This window comes from Sminthopsis crassicaudata, chromosome 2 (genome assembly GCF_048593235.1).
Source record: "Sminthopsis crassicaudata isolate SCR6 chromosome 2, ASM4859323v1, whole genome shotgun sequence".
Classification (NCBI taxonomy): domain Eukaryota; kingdom Metazoa; phylum Chordata; class Mammalia; order Dasyuromorphia; family Dasyuridae; genus Sminthopsis; species Sminthopsis crassicaudata.
This window is the reverse complement of record NC_133618.1, coordinates 63,987,607-64,013,523: the sequence shown is the minus strand read 5'-3', so window position 1 is coordinate 64,013,523 and position 25,917 is coordinate 63,987,607.

The following is a 25,917-nucleotide window of genomic DNA, read 5'->3' as shown; positions in this document are numbered from 1 at the left end:
TTTCTTTCTCAGTTTTCAATCGACTTGGTTTAGGTATCAGTACCGTGTCTGTGTCATAAAAGAAATTTGGTAGGACTCCTTCAATCCCCATTTTTTCAAATAGTTTATATAGCATTGGAGTTAGTTGTTCTTTAAGTATTTGGCAGAATTCACATGTAAATCCATCTGTTCCTTGGGATTTTTTCTTAGGGAGTTGATTAATAGCTTGTTCTATTTCTTTTTCTGAGATGGGACTATTTAGATTATTTACTTCTTCCTTTGTTAATCTGGGCAAGCTATATTTTTGAAGGTATTCTTCCATTTAATTTAAGTTATTGAATTTAATGGCATAAAGTTGAGCAAAGTAGCTCCAATTTATGGTTCTAATTTCCTCTTCATTAGTGGTAAGTTCTCCCTTTTCAGTTTCAAGCCTAACAATTTGCTTTTTCTCTTTCCTTTTTTTTAATCAGGTTTACTAAGGGTTTGTCTATTTTGTTGGTTATTTCATAGAACCAATTCTTAATTTTATTAATTAATTCAATATTTTTTTTTACTTTCAATTTTATTAATTTCACCTTTTATTTTTAGAATTTCAAGTTTTGTGTTTGTCTGGGGGTTTTTAATTTGTTCCTTTTCTAGCAAGTTTAGTTGTAAGCCCAATTGGTTGACCATCTCTTTCTCTATTTTATGCAAGTAGGCCTCTAGAGATATAAAACTTCCCCTTATTACTGCTTTGGCTATATCCCACAAATTTTGGTATGATGTCTCATTACTGTCATTTTCTTGGGTGAAGTCATTAATTATGTCTATGATTTGCTGTTTTACCCAATCATTCTTTAGTATAAGATTATTTAGTTTCCAATTGTTTTTTTGGTCTATTTTCCCCTGGCTTTTTATTAAATGTAATTTTAATTGTATTGTGGTGTGAAAAGGATGCATTTACTAATTCTGCATTACTGCATTTGATTTTGAGGTTTTTATGCCCTAGTATAGGATCAATTTTTGTATAGGTTCCATGAACTGCTGAGAAGAAAGTATATTCCTTTCTGTCTCCATTTAGCTTTCGCCAAAGATCTATCATATCAAACTTTTGTAGTATCCTATTTACCTCTTTGACTTTATTCTAATTTATTCTGTGGTTTGATTTATCTAATTCTGAGAGTGCAAGGTTGAGATCTCCCACTATTATAATTTTGCTGTCTATTTCTTCTTACAGCTCTCTTAATTTCTCTTTTAAGAATTTAGATGCTGCACCACTTGGTGCATAATGTTTAATACTGATACTCTTTCATTATTGTTGCTACCCTTTAAAAGGATATAATGCCCTTCTTTATCTCTTTTAATTAGATCAATTTTTTTGTTTTTGCTTGATCTGAGATGAGGATGGCTACCCCTGCTTTTTTGGCTTTACCTGATGCATAGTAGATTCTGCTCCACCCTTTTACTTTTAGTTTGAATGCATCACCCTGTTTCAGGTGTGTTTCCTGTAAACAACATATAGTATGATTCTGAATTTTAAGCCAGTCTGCTAACTGCTTCCTCTTTATGAGGGAGTTTACCCCATTCACATTTATGATTAGAATGATTAATTCTACATCCTGTTAACCCCTGCTTAAGCTTTTCTCCTTTCCTTCCCTCTTACCCCCCTACCCATATTAAACTTGTGAACACCACTTGCTTTTCACAACCCTCCATTTTTAGTATCCTTCCCCCACCTTAAATTCCTCCCCTTATTTTACCCCTTTTCCTCATAATTTCTGTATTCCCTTACCCTTAGCTTACTCCTTCCCTCTCACTTTTCATTGAGGTGGAAGAAGTTTCACCATAAATCAAATATGTCTATTGATACACACTATGTTCATCTCCCTCCTTTCTTTCTCTCAGATCAGATATAATAGGCTACCTTTGCCTCTTCATGGGATGTAGTACCACCACTTTACCCTTTTTTATGATATAATTTCCTTTCCACCTCTAGTTTCTAGGACAAATTATACTTGTGTTCTTTAAATATTTTTATGGCAGAAATATAGTTCTCAAGATTTCTTTTTACCTTTTTAGAAATCTCTTGAGTTCTGTATTTGAAGATCAAACATTTTGTGTAGGTCTGTTTTTTTCATCAAAAATAGATGGAATTCGCTAGCCTCAGCAATAAGAGCTGAGAAAGAGATTTAAGGAATTAGAGTAGGAAATGAGGAAATCAAACTATCACTCTTTCCAAATGAAATGATGGTATACTTAGTGAATCTCAAAAACTCTGCTAAAAAGCTGTTAGAAATAATTCAGAGATCCAGAAGATCGCTGTATACTTCAATGTTGTATGAAGATGTATTCTGATGGAAGTGGATATCTTCAACATAAAGAAGATCCAATTCACTTCCAGTTCATCAATGATGGACAGAAACAACTACTCCTAGAGAAGGAACACTGGGAAGTGAATGTGAATTTTTAGCACTACTGTCTATCTACCCAGGTTACTTACACCTTCAGAATCTAATGCTCAATGTGCAACAAGAAAATGGGATTTACACACATATATTGTATCTAGGTTATATTGTAACACATGTAAAATGTATGGGATTGCCTGTCATCTAGGGGAGGGAGTAAAAGGAGGGAGGGGATAATTTGGAAAAATGAATACAAGGGATAATGTTATAAAAAATTACTCATGCATATATACTGTCAAAAATTTATAAATAAAATTTTAAAAAGAAATAATTCAGAACTTTAGCAAAGTTGCAGGTTGCAAAATAAATCCACAAAAAATCCTCAGCATTTTTATATATCACCAATAAAATGCAACAACAAGAGATACAAAGAGAAATTCCATTCCAAACAAATGTTGAGAGTATAAAATATCTGGGAATCCATCTACCAAAGAAAAATCAGGAATTATATGAGCAAAATTACGAAACACTTTCCACAAAAATAAAGTCAGATTTAAATAATTGGAAACACATTCAGTGCTCTTGGATAGGCTGAGCGAATATAATATAGATGACAACACTCCCCAAACTAATCTATTTATTTAGTGCTATACCAATCAGACTCCCAAGAAAGTATTTTAATGACCTAGAAAAAATAACAACAAAAGTCATAGGGAAGAATAAAAGGTCTAGAATTGTAAGGGAACTAATGAAAAAAAAAGTCAGATGAAGGTGGTCTAGGTGTACCTGATCTAAAGCTATATTATATAGCAGAAGTCACCAAACCATTTTTTAAATAAAATATTATATATATATATATATATATATGTATTCTATATAAAATGAACAAAGTGACTTTAGAAAGACCTGAACAGATTTCTACAAATTGATGGTAAGCTAAACAAGTAGAAAGAGGAAAACATTGTACACAATAGTAGCAACATTGTACAGTAATCAATTATGAAATTTGGTTCTTTTCAGTAGTTTGATAATTCAAAGCAATCCCAATAAACTTTTGAAAGAAAATATATTTATTCAGACAGAAAACTATGGAGACTGAATGTAAATCAATTCATGACTATGTTCACTTTTTTTCTTTGTACTATATTATGTGTGTAGATATATATATATGTACATATATGGTGTATGTGGATATATATGTACACACACACACACACACACACTCACCCTCAAAAATATTTTGCGAAAACAAAACCAATATGGCCAATATTAGAAGGAAAGCTGAATGCTGGGAGTAAAATACAGCCAATATTTCTGAAAAATGATTTATTTCCAAATTATATAAGTAACTCTGCTGAAGTTATAAGAATAAAAGTCAATACCCACTTGGCATATAATAAAAGGATATTAATAGACAATTTTCAGTAAAATAAATTAAAGTGCTCTATAGTCAAATAAAAATGCTCTAAATCATATTCCTTAGAGAAATAAAAATTAAAACAACTCTCAGGTACCATCTCACAGCTCTCAGATTGGTTAAGATGACAGGAAATGATAATGATAAATACTGGAGTATGTGGAATAAAGGTTAAATGTGGGTTAAAAGATACAATGATGCATTGCTGGTTGAGTTCTGAAATGATCCAACCCATTCTGGATAGCAATTTGGATCTATGCCCAAAGATGTATAAAACTGGGTATCCTTTGATAGAGCAGTGCCATTACTGTGTCTGTATTCAAAAGAAATTATAAAAGAGCGAAAAGTACCTGCATGTGCAAAAATGTTTGTAGCACATATTTTTCTGTTGACAAATAACTGGAAAATGAATAGATTCTCTACAATCAGGTAATGCCTGAATAAATTATTGTATGTGAAAATATCATTCTATAAAAATGATAAACAACTGGTTTTAGAAAGATCTGGAAATATTTGTGTGAAATGATGCTGAGTGAAACAAGCAGAATCAGGAATATTGTATGCACAGTGCAAGAATGTGCAATGATCAACTGTGACAGATTTCACTTTTCTTAATATTTCAGTTATTCAATGGAATCTCAATAGTCTTTGGGTAGAAAATGTTATCTTAATCCAGAGAGAATACCATGGAGACTGAATGTCAGTCAATTCATGGTATGTTCACTTTTTTTTTAATTTTTCTTTTTATTCTCTCCCAGGATTTTTTTCTTTTGTTGTGATTTTTCTCTCCTATCATAATTCATGAAAAAAATGTATTTAAAAATTAATGTACATGTGTAGCTAAAAAAGGACAAAAAAGGGTACATCTATAGCAATCTAGTTTTTGACACACCCAAAGATACCAACATTAGGGATAAAAATTCATTATTTGGAAAAACTGTTGGGAAACCTGGACATTATATGGCAGAAATTAGATATGGATCCACACTTAACACCATATACCAAGATAAGATCAAAATGGGTCCATGATTTAGTCATAAAGAATGAGATCATAAATAGATTTGAGGAACAGAGAATAGTCTACCTCTCAGATCTGTGAAGGAGGAAGGAATTTATGACCAGAGGATATCATAAAATAGAAGATTTTGATTACATCAAATTAAAAAGTTTCTGTACAAACAATAATAATGCAAACAAGATTAGAAGGGAAGTAACAAATTGGGAAAATATTTTTATAGTTAAAGGTTCTGCTAAAGGTCTCATTTCCAAAATATATAGAAAACGGAACCTAATTTATAAGAAATCGAGCCATTCTCCAATTGAAAAATGGTCAAAAGATATGAACAGACAATTCTCAGATGATGAAATTGAAATTATATCCCTCATATGAAAGAGTGTTCCAAATCACAACTGATCAGAGAAATGCAAATTAACACAACTCTGAGATACCACTACACACCTGTCAGATTGGCTAAGATGACAGGAACAAATAATGATGAATGTTGGAAGGGCTGTGGGAAAACTGGGACACTGATGCATTGTTGGTGGAGTTGTAAAAGAATCCAACCATTCTGGAAAGCAATCTGGAATTATGCCCAAAAAGTTATCAAAATGTACATACCCTTTGACCCAGCAGTGCTACTACTGGGCTTATATCCCAAGGAAATACTAAAGAAGGGAAAGCGACCTGTATGTGCCAAAATGTTTGTGGCAACCCTTTTTGTAGTGGCTAGAAACTGGAAAAGAATGGATGTCCATCAATTAGAGAATGGTTGGGTAAATTATGCTATATGAAGATTATGGAATATTACTGCTCTATAAGAAATGACCAGCCGTATGAATACAGAGACGTTTGGAAAGACTTACATCAACTGATGCTGAGTGAAATGAATAGAACCAGAACATTGCTGTACACTTCAATGTTGTATGAAGATGTATTCTGATGGAAGTGGATATCTTCAACATAAAGAAGATCCAACTCACTTCCAGTTTATCAATGATGAACAGAAACGACTACACCCAGAGAAGGAACACTGGGAAGTGAATGTAAATTGTTAGCACTACTGTCTATCTACCCAGGTTACTTATACCTTTGGAATCTAATACTTAATATGCAATAAGAAAATGGGATTTACACACATATATTGTATCTAAATCATACTGTAACACATGTAAAATGTATGGGATTGCCTGTCATCTAGGGGAGGGAGTAGAGGGAGGGAGGGAGGGGAAAATTTGGAAAAATGATTACAAGGGATAATGTTATAAAAAAAATTACTCTTGTATATATACTGTCAAAAATTTATAATAAAGTGACTTTGTTTTCAATTAATAATAATAAAAAAAAGAATAGATGAAATTCATTTATTTTGCTAAATGTCCATCTTTTTCCCTGGAAAACGATGCTCATTTTTACTGGGTAAGTTATTCTTGGCTGCATACCAAGTTTCTTAGCCTTTCGGAATATCATGTTCCAGGCCCTTCTTTCTTTTAATGTGGATGCTGCTAGATCCTGGGTTATCCTTATTGTGGCTCCTCCATATCTGAATTCCTTTTTTTCTAGCAGCTACCAGTATTTTTTTCTTTCATCTGATGTTTCTTGAACTTGGCCACTATATTTCTTGGCATTTTGATTTTAGGGTCCCTTTCAGTAGGTGATCGATGAATTTTTTCAATGTCTATTTTACCCTCTGTTTCCAAAACGTCTAGGCAGCTCTCTTTGATAATTTCCTGGAAAATAGTGTCCAGGCTCTTTTTTTCCTCATATTTTTCAGGGAGTCCGATTATTCTCAAATTGCCTCTCCTGGATCTGTTTTCCAGGTCTGTTGTCTTTCCAATAAGGTACTTGACATTCTTTTCAATTGTTTCATTTCTCTGGTTTTGCTTGACTACTTCTTGGTTTCTCCTTGAGTCATTCATTTCTACTTGTTCGAGTCTAATTTTTAATGATGTATTTTCTTCACTCACTTTTTAAATATCTTTTTGTAATTGTCCAATTATGTTTTTATCTTCTATGGACTTTTTTTTTACATTTTATCCATTTTATTTTTTTGAGAGCTGTTTTCTTTATCCAGCTCACTAATCCTGTTTTCCTTGGAGTATTTTACCTTTTCTAATTCACTAATTTTATATCTCAATGATTTGATCTCTTTATCCACTCTGGATAACTTCTCTAGGCTCTCTTTCCAAGCTTCCCTTTCCTTTTCCCATTTCTCTTCTATCTCTCTTGTGAGAGCCTTTTTGATTTCCTCTATGAGATTCTTATGTATTGAGGAGCAGCTAATACCCCCCTTAGGAGATTCCTCTGGGGACAATCTGCTTTTAGTGTCTTCAGTATTTGAAGTCTGCTATCTCTCCATACAGAAGCTGTCAATGGTTAGAGCCCTTTTAAATTTTTTGTTCATTTTGTCAGAACAGAATCAAAGAAACAAATTGACAAGAGAAACTATTGGTCTGCTTCTGGGAGAAGATGGGGCTAGATGGTGTTACTGGGCTTCCTCTACAGATTAAAGGAGACAGGATAGCCATGGCTGTGCTGGGTCTGTGCTCTGAGGGTGTGAGAATGCACTGAATCACTCTGGGTGGGGGTGGGGGTAGCCAGGTTTTGAGAGATGCTGGCTTTCCGGGGTTTTATTGCTCATCTCCAGTGTTTACACCCTCTCTGTTGTTTACACCCTCTCAGCTGCTCCTGGCTTGCTGCCAAGATGGAGTATCCACACTGGGTAAAAGTCTTTTCACAGAAAGGGAAGCAATTGTACCCCTCCCCCCCTCAGGTCCAGATTGTGTGAGCTGCCTGTCTCCCTCTCCCTGCTTGCCCTCAGTCTGAGCCTAGTCTGTTCAACCCTCCATCAAGCAAACACAGACCTTCTCTGGTGAATTTCAAGGATGTTTTCTGTTGGTGATTATTTGTGGGTTTCTTTTCAGGTCAAGCTTTAACTCCGAGGCTTGTCATGAAGAAAGTCCTGAGAGAAAACATGGAACTCAAGCATCTGTCTGCCTCTACACCTCCATATTGGCCGGAAGTCCTGTTTTAAATTTTTTTTAAAGTTCAGTGCAAAAATATGTCTCTGGCACATCTTAAAAAACATAAAAGACAAGTTCCAAAAATTTAGTGATGGATAAAAGTGATGAACATTTTGAAGACATCTTAAATGGTGACTATGGATGAGTCATATTGGGAACTCTTGCTCAATTGTAATCAATGAAAGAACCTTTGGCAAGGATTCTAAACCAACTCAGAATCAAATATTTTTTACCCAGAAGAATGCTGATAGAAAAATTTTTAATGGAACAAAGGTTGGAGAAGTTGGGAAGGAAGGTAACTTGCATTTTTCATCTGTTCCCTCCTCTTCAGTCTTCTAAAGGAGGGGACTCATTGTTGACTATGTAGAATTCCAGCTGCCAAAATGAAATATTTTTAAAGTGCTTTGGAAACATTAAATTGCTATATAAATGGGAGCCATTATTTTGTTTATGTCTTTTACTTTATCTTACATGGGATGAGACTCAGGGAGGAGCAATAAAGAGACAGAGAGATACTTGGGGAAAATTAGAAGGTATAAAAAACAAAAGATATTAATAATATTGTTTTAAAAATTATTGGAGTGAAATGAATTAAGAATGTTATTGAAGCTGCAAAGCTATTTACTTACAAATGTGTAAAGGGAATTTCTGTCTGAGAATGTACTGAATTTAGTGACCTCTAAGGTTTTATCTAACAGGAGCATTGCATGTTAAATTAAATTTCAAAACACCTTATACCTTTCTGAACTTCTCAACAAATGAAGTGATTTTAATAGAATGATAATGTGAAGATTTTAGATTTGTGCCTTAGGAAAATGTAAGAGATATATTTAAGACTTTCATCAAAATTCATTTGGTAAAATACAAATGGAAAATATAATTTTTGAAAATTGATAGAATTTTTGACTCAACTAAGTCCATACATTTTATACACATTTTGTGAACTTTCAAAACAAGTTCCCAGAAACTTTACTTTTCCCGAAGTCTATTGAAAGTAATTCAATTTCCAGAATGAGTTCTTTGACCTTTGCATGAGTTCTTATCCATATTACTATATTATTTCAGAGACAACATTCAGGTGACCAATTATCATGATTGCTTTGGCTAAATAATTGGTAATGAATTTTTAGTTAATAAAAAAATCAGTGGGCTACTTTCCCTTCTTATGAAATAAAATTCTTCTGGCAATTCTTTTTAAAACTGTATTTGAGCAGAGCCAAGATGGTGGAGAAGGCACATGCAACTTTCTAAGCTCCTCTTATACCCTCATTACTAATTATTAAAATCAGCCTCAAAAATAGTGCTTGACTAGTAAAATTCACGAAGATATAGAAGTACAACAATTTACCAGCCAAAGATAATCTGGAAGATCACGAGAAAAGTTTTCACCTGAGCAGCAGGAGCAGACCAGTTCAAGCAGGGAAATAGGAAAGGCTAGCATATGGAGTGGACTGGGGTGGGGGCAGTCTCTGTGGCTGGAAAATTTGTAGGGTGGAGTCTGCCGCAGGTTGGCTGCTCTGCTTTGGTTGCAAAGCAGTACATGAGTACAGAAATTAAAGACAAAGGTATAGCGTACTCTAAAAAACACCAGAACCTAAAAGGATCTGGCTATACCCACCCAAAATCAGAAGTAAGTGATTCAGAACAGACCACAAAAGAGCTGTGCAGCCTCATTCTGCAGCATGGGGGAACCAGGGCAGTCAAAAATCCACAAAGCAGAGGGGTACAGCCAGGGGCAGCCTCTAATCTGCACATTGGGGGGCTCAGCCTGGGGCAATAGAACTTCAGCAGCATATCTGTGCTCCTCAGGGCAGAGAGATTTCTGGTGCCCTGTGGGGCAGGTCAACTGCTAATACCCAAAGCAGACTTATGCCTAGAGCAGTGACACTTTTGCTGCTCCACCTTTAGTCCCAGGGCAGTCACTAATCTTTACAGTGGAGCTCTTTGCAGGGCACTTCCTCTGCTCTATCTTTCCTACCTAGGCCTGAGTCACTTCTGGTTCAAAGCTTTTCACAGAGCGCTCCACAGCTTTGTCTCTTTGCAGCCTGTTTGCAGAATAGTTACTGGCCATATACCTATCCCTGATCTGCAGAGGAAGCTGGTAACCACCTTACCCTGAAGAGAGACCCTAAAGGCTTTGAAAAATGAGTAAAAAAGCACTACTGATAGCTTCTATTCAGAAAGAGAGCATGTTTTCTTTCTTTCTTTCTTTCTTTCTTTCTTTCTTTCTTTCTTTCTTTCTTTCTTTCTTTCTTTCTTTCTTTCTTTCTTTCTTTCTTTCTTTTTTTTAAGGAGCATATATTCTTTTTTATATTTCTTGTTTTCATTATTTTATCATTTTTTTGACAGTACATATGCATAGTTAATATTTTACAATATTCTTTGCACTCCCTTCTGTTCTGAATTTTTCCCTCCTTCCCTCCACCCCTTCCCGTAGATGGCAGGCATTCTCATACATGTTAAATATGTTATAGTATATCCTAGATACAATACATGTGTGAAGAACCAATTTATTTTTTTTTTTTTGGCACGGGAAGAATTGAATTAAGGAGGTAAAAATAACCTGGGTAGCAAGAAAAAACCAAAAAGCCAACATTTTACACTCGTTTCCCAGTGTTCCTTCCTAGGTATGGTTGATTCGGTCCATCAATTGGATCTGAATTAGATCTTCTCTTTGTTGAAGATATCCACTTCCATCAGAATACATCCTCATACAGTATCATTGTTGAAGTGTATAATGATCTCCTGGTTCTGCTCATTTCTCTCAGCGTCAGTTCATGTAGGTCTCTCCAAGCCTCTCTGTATTCATCCTGCTGGTCATTTCTTACAAAACAGTAATATTCCCTAACATTCATATACCATAGAATATACCATTCTCCAATTGATGGGCATCCATTCATTTTCCAGTTTCTAGCCACTACAAAAAGGGCTGCCACAAACATTTTGGCACATACAGGTCCCTTTCCCTTCTTTAGTATTTCTTTGGGATATAAGCCCAATAGCAGGACTGCTGGATCAAAGGGTATGCACAGTTTAATAACTTTTTTTGCGATAATTCCAGATTGCTCTCCAGAATGGCTGGATTCTTTCACAACTCCACCAACAATGCATCAGTGTCCCAGTTTTCCCACATCCCCTCCAACATTCATCATTATTTGTTCCTGTCATCTTAGCCAATCTGACAGATGTGTAGTGGTATCTCAGAGTTATCTTAATTAGCATTTCTCTGATGAATAGTGATTTGGAACACTCTTTCATATGAGTGGGAATAGTTTCAATTTCATCCTCTGAAAATTGTCTGTTCATATCCTTTGACCATTTATCAATTGGAGAATGGCTTGATTTCTTATAAATTAGAGTAATTTTTCTATATATGTTGGAGATGAGACCTTTGTCAGAACCTTTAACTGTAAAAATATTTTCCCAGTTTGTTACTTCACTTCTAATCCTGTTTGTATTAGTTTTTTTTGTACAAAAGCTTTTCAATTTGATGTACTCAAAATTTTCTCTTTTGTGATCATAATAATCTCTACTTCTCCTTTTGTCACAAATTCCTTCCTTCTCCACAAGTCTGAGAGGTAAACTATCCTATGTTCCTCTAATTTATTTATGATCTCATTCTTTATGCCTAAATCATGGATCCATTTTGATCTTATCTTGGTATGTGGTGTTAAGTGTGGGTCCATGCCTAATTTCTGCCATACTAATTTCCAGCTTTCCCAGCAGATTTTGTCAAATAATGAATTCTTATCCCAAAAGTTGGGATCTTTGGGTTTGTCAAACACTAGATGGCTATAGTTATTCACTATTTTGTCCTGTGAACCTAACATATTCCACTGATCAGCTCGTCACTTGCTTAGCCAATACAAAATGGTTTTGGTGACTGCTGCTTTATAATATAGTTTTAGATCAGGCACAGCTAGGCCACCTTCATTTGATTTTTTTTTCCATTAATTCCCTTGAAATTCTCGACCTTTTGTTCTTCATATGAATGTTTGTTGTTTTTTTCTAGGTCATCAAAATAGTTTCTTAGGCATCTGATTGATATAGCACTAAATAAATAAATTAGTTTTGGGAGTATTGTCATCTTTATGATATTCGCTTATCCTATCCAACAACATTTAATATTTTCCAATTATTTAAATCTGACAAGTGGCAAGTGTTTTGTCATTTTGCTGATATAATTCCTGACTTTCCTTTGGTAGATAGATTCCCAGATATTTTATACTCTTGACAATTATTTTGAATGGAATTCCTATTTGTATCTCTTGCTGTTGCATTTTATTGGTAATGTATAAAATGATGAGGAGTTATGTGGATTTCATTTTGTATCCTGCAACTTTGCTAAACTTATGAATTATTTCTAATAGCTTTTTAGCAGAATCTTTGGGATTCTCTAAGTATACCATCATATCATCTGCAAAGAGTGATAGTTTGGTTCCTTCATTACCTACTCTAATTCCTTTAATCTCTTTCTCAACTCTTATTGCAGAGTCTAGTGTTTCTAATACAATATTGAGTAGTAATAATGATAGTGGGCAACCTTATTTCACTCCTGATCTTACTGGGAAAGTTTACCATTTATCGCCATTACATATGATATTTACTGACGGTTTTATATAGATGCACCTGATTATTTTAAGGAATAGTCCATTTATTCCTATACTGTCAAGTGTTTTTAGTAGTAATGGATATAGGATTTTGTCAAATGCTTTTTCTGCATCTATTGAGATGATCATATATAGTTGATTATGCTAATAGTTTTTCTAATATTGAACCAGCCTTGCATTCCTTGTATAAATCCCACTTGCTCATAGTGTATTATCCTGGGGATGATGTGCTGTAATCTTTTTGCTAATATTTTATTAAGATCTTAGCATCAGTATTCATTGGGGAGATTGGTCTATAATTTTCTTTCTCTGTTTTCAACCTACCTGGTTTAGATATCAGTACCATGTCTGTGTCATAAAAGGAATTTGGCAGGACTCCTTCACTCCCTATTTTTTCAAATAGGAGAGGAGGTTTTCAACCCCAAGGACACTAATAGTAGTCAGTCTCCAGACAAAACCCCTGCAAAGGGGTTGTAACCTGGACCCCATCACACAAGGCCATCCTACAAGAAACTATAAAAAAATCTTAAAGAGAGCTAGAAGAAAAACGGAGAAAGGAAAGAGAAGCTATGCAAGAGAGTAACAAATTCCTGTATTGTGAATTAGAAAAGGTAAAGACCTCCCAGGAAAGTAGGATTTATGAATTGGAAAAAGAAAATAACTCATTAAAAAATAGTGAAATGGAAAAAAAAATTCCATAGAGCAAAACAACTCATTTAAAAACTCAATGGTACATATATAAAAAGAAGTGAAAAAAGTGAATGAAGAAAATAACTCATTAAAAAATCAGAACTGAAAACATAGAAATTAATAATTCATTGAGACATCAAGAATCAATTAAGCAGGAGAGCAATTTGGAATATGCACAAAAAGTTATCAAACTGTGCATACTCTTTGATCCAGCATTGCTGTTATTTGGCTTATATCCCAAAGAAATACTAAAGAGGGGAAAGGGACCTGTATGTGCCAAAATGTTTGTGGCAGCTCTTTTCGTAGGGGCTAGAAACTGAAAGATGAATGGATGTCCATCAATTGGAGAATGGTTGGGTAAATTATGGTATATGAAGGTTATGTAATATTATTGCTCTGTAAGAAATGACCAGCAGGAGGAATACAGAGAGGTTTGAAAAGACATATCAACTGATGCTTAGTGAAACGAATAGAACCAGAAGATTGCTGTACACTTCAATGTTGTATGAAGATATATTCTGATGGAAGTGGATATCTTCAACATAAAGAAGATCCAACTCACTTCCAGTTGATCAATGATGGACAGAAACAACTACACCCAGAGAAGGAACACTGGGAAGTGAATGTAAATTGTTAGTACTACTGTCTATCTACCCAGGTTACTTATACCTTCAGAATCTAATACTTAATGTGCAATAAGAAAATTGAATTTACACACATATATTGTATCTAGGTTATAATATAACACATGTAAAATCTATGGGATTGCCTGTCATCTAGGAGAGGGAGTAGAGGGAGGGAGGGGATAATTTGGAAAAATGAATACAAGGGATAATGTTATAAAAAAATTACTCATGCATATATACTGTCAAAAAATTCTAATTATAAAATAAAAAATAATTAATTAAGCAAAACCAAAAAAAATGAAAAATTAGAAAAAATGGTAAATATCTACTTGGAAAAACAGTAGACCTGGAAAATAGATCTACTAGAGATAATCTGAGGATTTTTGGACTTTCTGAAAATTATGAGGAAAAAAAGAGCCTAGACACTCTTTTACAGGAAATCATCAAAGAGAACTACCCAGATGTAATAGAATCAGAAGGTAAAATAGGCCTTGAGAGATTTCATCGAACCTTCTAGAAAAGACTCTAAAATAAAAAGTCCAATGAATATTGTGGCTAAATTTCAGAACTATCAGACTAAGGAAAAATATTACAAGCAGCCAGAAGAAAAAAAAATTAAAATACAGAAAAGCCACAATAAGGATCATTCAAGATCTAACTGCTTCCACATTAAAAGATCAAAGGGCCTGGAATCTGATATTCCAAAAGGCAAAAGAGTTTGGAATGCAGCCAAGAACAAACTACCCAGCTAAGCTGAGCATTTTCTTCGGGGAGAAGATGGACATTAAATGAAACACATGAATTCTATTTTTTTCTAAGGAAAAAGCCAGAACTAAACAAAAATTTTGATTTCCAACCACAGGACTCAAAAGAAGCTGAACTAGGCATTGACTCATACTTAACACCGTACACCAAGATAAGGTCAAAAAGTTCATGACCTAGGCATGAAGAATGAGATTATAAATAATTTAGAAGAACGTACGATAGTTTACCTCTCAGACCTGTGGAAGAAGAAGGAATTTATGAGCTAAGAAGAACTAGAAATCATTATTGATCACAAAAAAGAGAAATTTTTGATTATATTATATTGAAAAGTTTTTGTACAAACAAAACTAATGCAGACAAAATTAGAAGGGACAACTCTGAGATAGCACTACACATTTGTCATATTGGCTAGAATGACAAGAAAAGATAATGAAGAATGTTGGAGGTGATGTGGGAAAACAGAGACACTGATGCATTGTTTGTGGCAGCCCTCTTTGTAGTGGCCTGAAATTGGAAACTGAGTGGATGCCCGTCAATCGGACAATGGCTGAATAAATTGTGGTATATGAATATTATGGAATATTATTGTTTTGTAAGAAATGACCAGAAGGATAATTTCAGAAAGGCCTGGAGAGACTTATATGAACTGATGCTGAGTGAAATGAGCAGGACTTGGAGATTATTATATGTTTCAACAACAATATGATCAATTTTGCTGAATGTGGTGCTCTTCAACAATGAGATGAACCAAATCAGTTCCAATTGTGCAGTAATGAACTGAACCAGCTACACCCAGTGAAAGAACTCTGGGAAACAAGTATACACCACTTCAGAAATTCCCAATCCTTCTATTTTTTCCATCTTCATTTTTGATTTCCTTCACAGGTTCATTGTACACTATTTCATCATCCGATTCTTTTTGTACAACAAAATAACTGTGTGGACATGTATACATATATTGTATTTAATTTAAACTTTAAAATCTTTAACATGTATTGGTCCACCTGCCATCTGGTGGAGGGGGTGAAGGGAAGGAGGGAAAAACTGGAACAAAAGGTTTTGCAGTTGTCAATGCTGAAAAATTACCCATGCATATCTCTTGTAAATAAAAAGTTATAATAAAAAAATTGTATTTGAGAGAAGCTTATTTAGTTTGGGTGTTATTTCTTATTTTGTATATGGTGATCTTTGTGACTGTGAGAGCAATATCAGTGCCTGGCAGTTGGATGTTAAAGAAGCTTTTTGACATCAGTCTTTTGGAACTAAAACACTTCCTAATAGCACTTGTGTGAATTCTGGCCTAATAATGGCTTTTGATTTCCCCTAAAGATTATTGATCTTGGTCTGATATTTCTAACTGAATATTTTCATTATTCAACTTTGGGTACTAGCATTAGATTTCACCATCTGCAATTTATGTACTTTTAACTCTTTGCTTTTAATAAAATTTTCTTGAATTGGTTCTACCACCCCCCTTCAACAACCAGAACACAATAATTAAGTTTTTGTGTTTGTTTGTTTGTTGTTGTTGTTTTAATCAGGGATGTTCCTCTCTCCCAGCAAAGCTTAGATGTCTAGCTTACTGTTTGTCTGCTTGTCTCGTAATTGTTTAATAGTCACATCTGAGTCAAACTAGAATCTAACCTTCCCCAAAGGCAGATAAACAAACATACATATTTATCTATCTATCTAGGTAGATAGCTATAGATATAAAATACATATATACACCCAGATGTGTAGATGCTATTAATGTATCTGCATCCAAATATATCATGTATGGATTTTGGGGAAATTCAATTAATAGTGATAATGTTTTAAAATCAATTAAAACATTCTTGAATTTATTTTATTGGTTGGAGATTTTAATTCAATCACTATAGTTCAAAGCTCTTTTAAAAACTCCTTCAAGAAGATCCTTCAGCTGGAATTGAGTGACTTTTTCCTAAATGACTATTATTATTACTATTATTATTATTATCATTATCATTTTCACCAATTACATGAAAAACTATTCTTGTTTTACATATACATTCATTTTTACATATTTCTATGTGAATCTTATTAGTAGTAAAAAATTAGAACAAAAGGGAAAAAATGAGGGAAAAAAAAAGAAGATGAAAAATAGTGTGTATTGATCTACATTTAGTCTGTCTCCATTCTGCTCTCTCTGGATGTGGATGGCATTTTCCACCCAAAGTTTATTGGGATTGCCTTGGCTCACTGAACCACTGAAAAAATCCAAATTTAGCAGTTGAACATTGAATAATTATTTTGTTGCTATATACAATGTTTTTCTGGTTCTGCTTGCTTCATTCAGCATCAGTTCATGTAAATCTTTCCAAGCCTTTCTAAAATCAACCTATTCATCATTTTTGTAGAACAATAGTATTACATTACTTTCATATACCATAACTTATTTAGCAAATCCCCAATTGATGGACATCTACTCAGTCTCCAATTCCATGCCACTACAAAAATGGCTGCTAAAAACATTTTTGCACGTTTGGATTATTTGCCTTTTATTTGATGTATTTGGGATACTACAGTAGTAGGATCAAATGGTATACATATAGCTCTTTCCTTCTTTCACCAACAATACATTAGTGTCCCAGTTTTCCTACATTCTTAACATATGTCATATCTTTTCCCATATTCTTAGCCAATCTGATAAATATGAGGTGCCACCTCAGAGTTATTTTATTTAGCATTTTTCTAATCAATAATGATTTAGAGTATTTTTTCATAAGTCTATACATGCTTTTAAATTTTTCATCTGAAAAATTTCTATTCATATCTTTTGAACATTTATCAATTGGGGAACCAAAATAACTTTGTTTTTACTGTTCTTTATGAATATTCTACCTTAATGATTATGATCTATCTTTTCCCCACAGATCATTCATTATACTTTTCCATAGTCTACACTCCATTAAAAGTCACAGAGATGTAGTGTAAGTAACGTAAATGGGCAACAAATAAAAACAATAAAAATTTTACTGCGTTAAAAGATTTGTGTCTGAATACCTTCTATAGTACTTGTTAGTGGTATGACCTGGGTAGCATTTCAAAAATCTCTTAGGACCACAGTATCTTTTTTGAAAAATGAAGAGTTGAATCTTTCTATTTTCCTTTTTCTTTCATCTCCTATTCTTTTTTTTTTTTTTTTTTTGATTTTTACTATTCTTTGTTGGCTCATCATTATTATTCTTACAAACTACAGATTTTTCCTAGGGCTTAGTCCTGTGCCCTCTCTTCATATGCAGTTATTTACTCTGCTCCTTGAATTTAACAATGATTTCTATGTCAATGACTCATAAATCTTTATCTTTTGCCTAAGTTTCAGTCTCTTTTCATGAACAATTGTCTATTGGTTATTTAAATCAGAATGTTCAAGAAATATTTCACACTCAACTTGTCCCAAATAGAACTAGTTATGCTTTCCAGAAAACTTATATCCTTTCCAAATGTTCTCTTTCTATTAATGTCAAAATTACCCTTGATTCATCATTTTCCTTCACATATAATCTAATGTTTCCAGTTCTTGTTTGAGCACAAAACATGCCTTCCATCTTTTTTTCTCTATTCATATAGCTACCATATAACTCCAGAAAATTATTATTTTTTCTTTAAATAATGCAACAATCCTCCTAAGTGATCTCCTTGTCTCAGGTCTCTCCCTAAAATCCATGCTTTACATTTATTTCAAAATAACTTTCCTTAAGCATAAATCTTACTATATTGTTGCCTACAAAATAAACTATGGCCTCTAGTTCCCTTGTCACTTCTAGGAATCAATATATTCTCCTATTTCATCTTATAATTTTAAAATTAAATTTCAACTTATGTGTATTGCTTTTTATTCATTTTGTAGTGCAGTCTGCCATATTTTCCCTTTTTCCTCATCATATATAATACTCCATTTACCCTGCATTAAATGAAATCACACTGAGCACAGTCCCTAGCAATAATAGTTCTTTCCTTTCCACCTCTGTATCTTTGCACTAACTTTGTCCCATGTCTAAGGTACTTCCTCCCATTTCTGTATCATGTTCTTAATGTAAGATGCATCAAAAGTACCACTTTTTGGGGGAAAATTTTTCTGGCACCCTCAAATGCTTGTCCTCTCTTTCTCAACCTTATTTGTAATCAGCTGTTTTGTATTTAATTGCCTTTTCATTTATTCTGTATATTTTTATATATGTTCTTGTTTCTACAAATAGAATGCAGTCTCTATATACAGAGATCATTTTACTTATAGCATTTGTGTACACAGTTGGACTGAAATCATCTAGGTTATATTTCAAGATGATGTTAATGTGCAGGAATTTAAGGATGCATCTATTGTCTATCACTATAAAATGTCCTACAATGGATGTCTCTCTTGTAATCATTGTTGAGATTCTTGTCAGAAACCTCCTTAATTGGCCGATCCTCCACCCAGACAATAGCTATCCTGAGAGACAGTACTTCTGAGAATTAGTTAGTTTGCTGTCCAGTAACTCCAAAGAAAAATTCCAGGAGCAGAATAGAGTTTTGTACAAAACGTTCATCAATCTGATGAAGACCTTTCATACTGTCAGTTGTGAGGGCTTGTGGCAGATAATGGAAAAATTTGGTTGCCTGGAGAAGTTGGACAGTATTGTTGCCAGCTCCACAATGGTATGCTTGCACAGATTCTAAATAATGGATGATTCTCTCATTCTTTCACAGTCACCAAAAGAATGAAGCAGGGTTGTGTTTGCTCCCATGTTCTTTAGCATATTTTTCAGTAATGGTGTCATGTATCTTCAATTAGATTAAAAACAATATCAAGATCAATAACCACAGAGATGGTAAATTATTTAACTTTAAAAGGTTACAAACTAAGACTAAAGTGGAGGGAAAGTTGGTGCATGACTTTTCACTGGCAAATAATGATGGATTCAGTGTAGCCTCCAAGGCTGAGAAGCACCAGGATATGGATCATTTCTCAGCTACTTATGATAATTTGTCTTGACAATCAACATCAAGAAAACAGAGGTTCTCCTCTAATCAGTATTACACCTTCCATATATGAAATCACTTGTTATAGCAAAGAGAGAAAATGTGTTCACTTGCTTTAGAAGAAAACTTTCTTTTGTTGTACACATAGATGATAAGATTAATACACAAATTGCCAGAGCCAGCTCAGTATTTGGGAGGTTGTGAAGGAAAGCAATAGAAAAAAAGTATTAGACTGTTCACCAAACTGGAGGTCTATGGAGTCTTATATGTTTTATTTTTTATTTTCATTATTTTATTTTTGTGAAGCCTTACCAGCAAAGTTGAATTGCTTCCATCTGAATTGTTTTAGGAATATTCTGAGATAACTTGGTAAGATAATATATCAGATATTGAGATCCTTACATAAGCCGAATTACCAAGCACTTAAACTCTAATTCAGAGAATACAGTTTTGATAGGCTGGTTCTATTTCTGAGACCTCACACAAGGCAAGTACTTATATGGAGGTCAGAAGAAGTGATACAAGGACACTGTCAAGGTCCCTCTGAAGAACTTTGGAATTGATTTGAGATATAGGAGACACTAGCCCAGGACCATCCTGTCTAATATACCCACAACAGTGAAGATGTATGCAGAGCAGAATTGTAGTAGCACAAAAGAAATGTGAGAGTTACAAATGTAGAGAAATCTCCATTCAAAATGTATATGTGAACTTATCATTCGTATGGTAGAATTTTTGAGCTCATATTGTTCTGGTCAGCCATAGTTAGATACTGTATCTTGATCCCAATATAATGATGTTATTTTGATTCTTTTTGAGTACAAAGGATATAGCAAGGGATATAGCATATTAGAGATATGGTTAAATATATATATGTATATATATATGAAAATATATATATATATTATATGTACATGGATATGTATGTTTATATGTATATACATATGTAGCTCTCTATCATCTATCTCTAACTACTTATAAAATTAAGAAATATTGTTTAATATAACTATTGAATAAAACTGTATTAACTGATGGATTGATTGAATGATCAAATCTTAGAACTTTAAACTAAAGTTATATAGAACTACAGTACAGAGGAAAGTTGCCTTGACTTGAAATCAGAGCACCATAAGCCAAGGTGTGCTACTACTACTGATTGACTACAGGCTCTTAGACAAGTCAGTGTCTTTTCAAAACCTCTGTTTCTTCATTTGTAAATTAGGTTAATAATACAATGAGGCTGCTAGATTGTACAGTGGATAGAGTTTTTGATTTGGATACAGAAAGACCTAAGTTTAATTTTTTTTTGGTTACTTACTAGCTCAGTGACTCTGGACTAATCATGAAATAATTACCAGCTTTTGTTTCCATACCTGACAAATGAGTATTATATTAATGGCATCTAAGTCACAAAATTGTTGAGATGAACAAATGAGATTGTATACTTAGAGCAATCAGAAAACTTTAAGGTACTCTAAAAATTGAAGTAGTAGTAGTAATAGTAATAAAATTGTAGTAGTAGTGTGAACAGCAGTAGTAGTAAATATCTTCACAAGTTACTTCATAATGATTAGGAGAAAAATGTTTTATAAAACATAAGGTAATATATTATTTTAATTGTGGTTATTATTTTTGTGTTAGGGCCTCTGCATTTCAAGGCTAAATAATTTAATTAATAAGAAAAAGCATTGTGATGTGTGGTCAGTCATTGGAGCCTTAATTAAGACATTTTATTTTTTATCTGGAAATTAAAAAAAAATAAAGTATCTAATATGAAATATTGAGAAATAAGTTTTATCATTATTATTATTATATTATTTAGTTGATGGGATTAAGTGACTTGCCTAGGGTCAGACAGCTTTGAAGTGATAAGTGGCTGAGGCTAAATTTGAACTCAGGTCCTCCTGATTTCATTGCTGGTACTCTAGCCATTGCACCATCTAGCTGCATCTTTATCATTATTCTTTAATACATCTTTAAACAATATTCCTTAATTTTATAAGTAGAGAGAGAGATATGATAGAGAACTACAAACATATATACATATAAACATACATTTCCATGTACATATAAATATGGAAAATGTGTTTGTGTGTGTGTATCATGGAAGACTGGCCAAGGATGCCAGCTGCTCTGAACATGTACAATGTGCCCAACCAATGCAATTCCCACATGGACTTGGGAACAAGCACAGACTTTACATAACTGACTCTGGTCTACTAACCATATACTGAAATGAATATTTTTGATTGGCTTTGGGAAATGGGGGAATTCCAAAGAAATTAATCTACTAGGACTAAGCTGACTCTTAACCAGACTCATTGCTGCTTAAATATATTTTACTAACTGGGCAAGGGGAAGGAGGGGAATAGTGAGAGGAAGAAGGAAAGGAGAAAATGAAAGAAAAAGAGAAAGAGAGAGAAAGAGAGAGAGAGAGAGAGAGAGAGAGAGAGAGAGAGAGAGAGAGAGAGAGAGAGAGAGAGACAATCAGACTGACAGACAAATAAAGATAAAGAGAAGCCTAAAGTCTACCTGATTTAAGAGTACTATATAATGTAGGAAGTTAGTGTGTGGTTTTTGCCCCACATTTTTTAAGTGAAGGGCATATATGGCCATGATTTTGAGAAAAGGTCAGGAGAAACATTGAAAAGATGTATGAAAATGAAGTACAAAATGTTTTTTACAGGTAGACTGTTCATTATCAATATGTAGAGATTGTAACTTCTAAATGTGCAAGAAAAAACATTGAGGAAGAGTCCTGAGTCAATAGAAAGTTTATTTAAGGATCTAAAGAAGTAGACTTCAGATCTTACTCATGATCTTAGATGGCCCCTTTTTTCCAGGATTTTGTTTTTTTTTATAGGATTTAAGATTAACATATGCAAAAAAAGCATTCTAGAATATTGAGCCACATTTGTTGATAGATTTTGGTTTTCTAAGTCAAAAATGACATAGCAGCAGAGGGTTACAAGTTGGGTGAAACTTGGGGCATCTCCAGTAACTAAATTGTCACCTGTTAATGTGGATGAGAGATAATGGTCCAAAGATACAAAATTAGTTGGAGAACTTTCCTAAACATCAAGACTCCCTCCCCATGTTGGGTTTGAAAATGAAATGTGAGTAAAACAAGATGGAGATATCTTTGTCAAATACATACATATATATATATATATGTATATATATATATATATATATATATGTATATATATATATATACTTCATAACTGATAAACAAGTAGTAAACATTGATTTGATATTTGAGGGTCATTACAAAGATTTACTATAAGAGACTATCTTATCTAATTAATCCTATATGATTCATACAAAATATCAAATTAATACTGATTAGAATAGAGTAGGGGTCCAAATGAATCATTTCTTACAAATACTCCAATGTGATGAATTATGTTGAAGCCCACAAAGTACAAACATGCAACTATCTAAAACAGGCTTTTCTAGCTGATGTGCTCTATTTAGAATATAACTTGGTAGAAACAGTGCTATATATTCTTTAAATATGTGTCCACTCTCCCTAAGTCCTGAGATTATATAGGAAAGTGCATGCTTCTCCAATCTATGAAAGGAGAAAATATACATTTTTATTTTTATTATATTTTCAAAATAAATATTTGTTTGTAAAAGCTAGTTGATATTAATTGATTACACAAAACTAAGGAGTTAATGGTGCTTGCTAACAATGGGGAAGTAGCACACAGAATAGGGGAGGAATATTCAAGATGATAGACTTGAGAAAGAGAACTACTAAACATCAGCCCCTTCCAGAAGTCCCATTGGATCTTGGGTGGAGGAGGAAGAGAAGATATATCTGTTTTCTCTCTGGCCAGAGAAAAAGTTGCTCCCCAGCTAAATAACTAACTAGATGTATAAAAGGTAGGCCCTGCAATCAAGGATCCTGATTGTAATCGAATGGGCCAACAACATGCAAATATATATATAAACAGAGACAGCCACATGTAGTATAAATAAGCAATAATTAACAGAGGCAATGTAATAAAATTAAGAGGAGTTATGAAAGAAATTCTCATAAAATGTAGATTTTGTTTGGGATTTGAAAGAAGTCAGAGAACTTAGTTAGCATTGATGAAGAGGGTACACCTTTCAGGCAAGGAAAATAGCCGTAGAAAATACTGGTAACCAAGAAATGAAATGAAGAAGTTCATGGAACGGAACAGCTGGGAGGCAACTATCTGTCACTAAACCATAGAATTTTCAGCAAGGAATAAGGCGTACAAATGTAATATCGAGGCTAGTTTTGTTGGAGGTCCTTCAGACAGACCTTGGTCTCAGCAGGAAAGACACCATAAGAATGGTCAGGGATAGAATCTAGAATCTTTATTCTGGCCCCATCTTGATCTTAGTGCAGGAGACAGGAGAGCCACCAAGAGGATGGTCAAAAATGGATTGTCCCATTTCCAGTCCTTCTCAGCCCTTATATACCTTAATACAATTACATCATTATAGCATACTGAATATGTATGAACTAGGGAACCATTACATCACCATACTAATTACTAAGTATATATATATATATATATATATAATATATATATATATATATATATATATATATATATATATATATATATATATATATATATATATATATATATGAACTAGAGAACCACAATCTCATCAATTACATTGAGTTAACACCCAGTTTCAATTATTTTTTCCAGAGTTTGGCTCTCTACATAAGAAAACAGGCAAAGTAGCAATAGAATTAGTTAATGTCTCTGAATGAAAAATAAGGAATTTTTTATTGGATCTTGGAGATGAAAGGGAACCACTGGAATTCATTGAATAGGAGAGTGACACAATTATACCTGTACTTTAGAGAATTCAGTTTAGTGTTTGAATGGAGAACTGATTAGACTGGGGAAAGACCAGAGGCTGGCAAACTCACCAGCAGGCTGTTCAAATAGTCCAGGCATGAGGTGATTAGGACTTTCAATAGAGTGGTAGTATATAAGGAAAGAAGGGAGCAAATGTGAAAGATGTAGTTGAAATAACAATATTTGGCAACAGACTGGATATTTGGATTCAATATACTGAAAATCTGAAGATAACTTTTAATTAAACATCTCAGAGACTGAGAGGTAAGTGTTGCTTTTTAAATACTATGAAAAGTAGGAGTTGTGGAATGTTTAAGGGGAAAGATGAGTTTAGTTTTCATCATGCTGAGTTTAAGATGTCTACTGGACATCCAGTTTAAGATGTCTGACAACAATTAGCAATGAGAGATTGAAAATTAGCAGAGACATTGGAGTAGAATAGGTCGATCTGAAATTTTTCAGCATAAAGATGATCATTAAATCCAAAGGCAACTGAAATCCATCACCATGAGTGAAGTAATTTAGTGGAAATAGAGAAGAGGTCCCAGAACAGATCCCTGGAGAACACCTAAAGTTAGGATACATAATCTGTATAAGGATTCAGCAAAGGATACTGAAAATGCTTACACAAGTAAGTAAAGGGAAATAGGGGAAAATTGTGCTTCTAAAATCCAAAGAGAAAAAAAAAATATCCAGAAGGAAAGGAAAATCAATAGTGTCAATGGCTGTCAAGAAGAATGAGGTTTGATTAGCAATTACAAAATTATTGGATATTTTGAAAATAACAGTTTTGGTGGAATGATAATTTCAGAGACCAGACTGTAGGGAATAAGAAGAGAGTGAGAAGAGAAAAATATGGAGGTCCTTAATGTAGTTTGTCTTTTTGTTAAGGTAGTGGCAATATCAGAGGAAAGAAGAGGGTGGATGAAAGGGATGTAATAAGACTAGAGTAGACAAGATTTGATAATTAGTTATATGTAGAGATTAAGGGAATGTGAGGAATTGAGCATGGCACCTAGATTTCAAACCTGGGGGAATGGGGAAATGATGGTGCCCTTAACAACAATAGTAACTATGAGAGTTTTGGGGGACAAATGAGTTCAGTTTTCAACTTGGTGAGTTTAAAATGTCTATAGGATATTTACTTTGAGATGTCCTATTGATAATTTGAGATGTTAATCTAGTGGTCTGGAGAAAGATTAGACTTTGAAAATTAATCTAATATTTATGCACTGAAAAGATAATTGAGTTTTTGATAGTGGATGAGAACAAGTAAAATAATATATAGAAAAAAGAGAAGAGTTCCAGGACCCATTCTTGAGGGATCCCTCATAGTTAATAGATATCAATTGAATTAAGATCCTGCAAAGGCAACTGAGAAAGAAAGGAAAATTCATAGGAGATGAATTGAGAGAGCAAGGCCACAGAAACCTGTAGAAGAGAAGAAGGTGAAGAGACATTGACAGTATTTATACAATTTTGAAAGCATTTATAACTGCACAAAATCAGTCCTAAACAAAAAACAAAACAAAAAAAAATTCCTAAGCCACCAGAAGACCTAAGATGAATCAGAACATTAAAAAAAAT